The 1,167-nt window shown below is 48.2% G+C and overlaps 1 non-coding gene across 1 annotated transcript; it reads right to left on the bottom strand.

Annotated features, from left to right (window-relative positions):
* Window positions 1–256: 256 nt before the first annotated feature.
* Window positions 257–361, bottom strand: LOC125931109 (U6 spliceosomal RNA). Its single transcript, XR_007460366.1, has one exon. It is a non-coding gene; the product is annotated as a U6 spliceosomal RNA (small nuclear RNA).
* Window positions 362–1,167: the final 806 nt, after the last annotated feature.

The raw sequence follows: 1,167 nt of genomic DNA, 5'->3' as shown, positions 1-1,167 counted from the left end.
ACAGTGTCTGTCCTTTTACCCACAGGAAGTCTGATATAATTGCTCTGGGGATGGGGCGGGGTGGAGGGAGGTCAAGGGCAGCACAACTTTTTAACAGCTTCCTGGGTGGTGGTTCTAGAGCTCAGAGTGACCAACTTTCCTTGTTTGCCCAGGACTGCTAGGGGTCCAGTTCTGGGAAGCTTTCTCCTTCTTCTCCTTTTCCCCCTCCTCCTCCCCCTCCTCTCCCTCCCCTTCTTCCTCCTCCTCCCCCTCCCCCTCCAATATGGGAAGCTTCATGAATTTGTATGTCATCCTTGCGCAGGGGCCATCCTAACTTTCTGTATCCTTCCAATTTAAGTAGATGTGCTGCCGAAGGGAGCACAATTCTGGGAAACTTTCAGTGCTAAAACTAGGAAAGTCCCAGGTCAGCTTAACACTTGGTCACCCTATTTGTGGACCGCTAGCATAAGGAGCCCTGCTTTGGCGTCAGACTCCCCAGTCCTCCTGTCAACCCGGGATTCATAGCTCAGGGTCGTGTGCATGTTTGGGAAGCATGTATAAAAGGGAAGTGGAGGGGACAGGAGTGGCCAGAAGAGACTGTGGGGTGATACCCTCTCTGTTTTCTGTTTCAGACAGGGATAAGTCAGAGATGCCTCAGCTGGGAGTTTTGCTTGCTGTTAAAAAGAGGGGGAAATATATAAAGCGTAATTGTTCTGAGAAAATATAGGTGAGGCAGTGTACCGTAATGGCCTCTGCAGCCAGACCGCCTCTCTTTAAAATCCATTGTTACCACTGACCATTAATAACTACATGATCTTGGGCAAAACACCTAAATTCTCTGCCTCAGCTTCTTTCATGGATATAATGAGGATAATTTATCTACCTTACAGGGGAAGTCTTGAGGACCAAATGAGTCACTTATGTAAAGCTATTTTAAAAAGTGGTGCCTGGGGGCGCCTGGGTGGCTCAGTCAGTTGAGCGTCCGACTTCGACTCAGGTCATGATCTCATGGTCTGTGGGTTCGAGCCCCACGTCGGGCTCTGTGCTGACGGCTCACAGCCTGGAGCCTGCTTCTGATCCTGTGTCTCCCTCTCTCTCTGCCTCTCCCCCATTCTCACTTTGTCTCACTCTGTCTCTCAAAAATAAATAAATGTAAAAAAAAATTTTTTTTTAAATAAAATAAAATAA

The sequence above is a fragment of the Panthera uncia genome, chromosome A2 (genome assembly GCF_023721935.1).
Source record: "Panthera uncia isolate 11264 chromosome A2, Puncia_PCG_1.0, whole genome shotgun sequence".
In the NCBI taxonomy this organism is placed as follows: Eukaryota; Metazoa; Chordata; class Mammalia; order Carnivora; family Felidae; genus Panthera; species Panthera uncia.
This window is presented reverse-complemented; position numbering and strand designations above follow the sequence as displayed.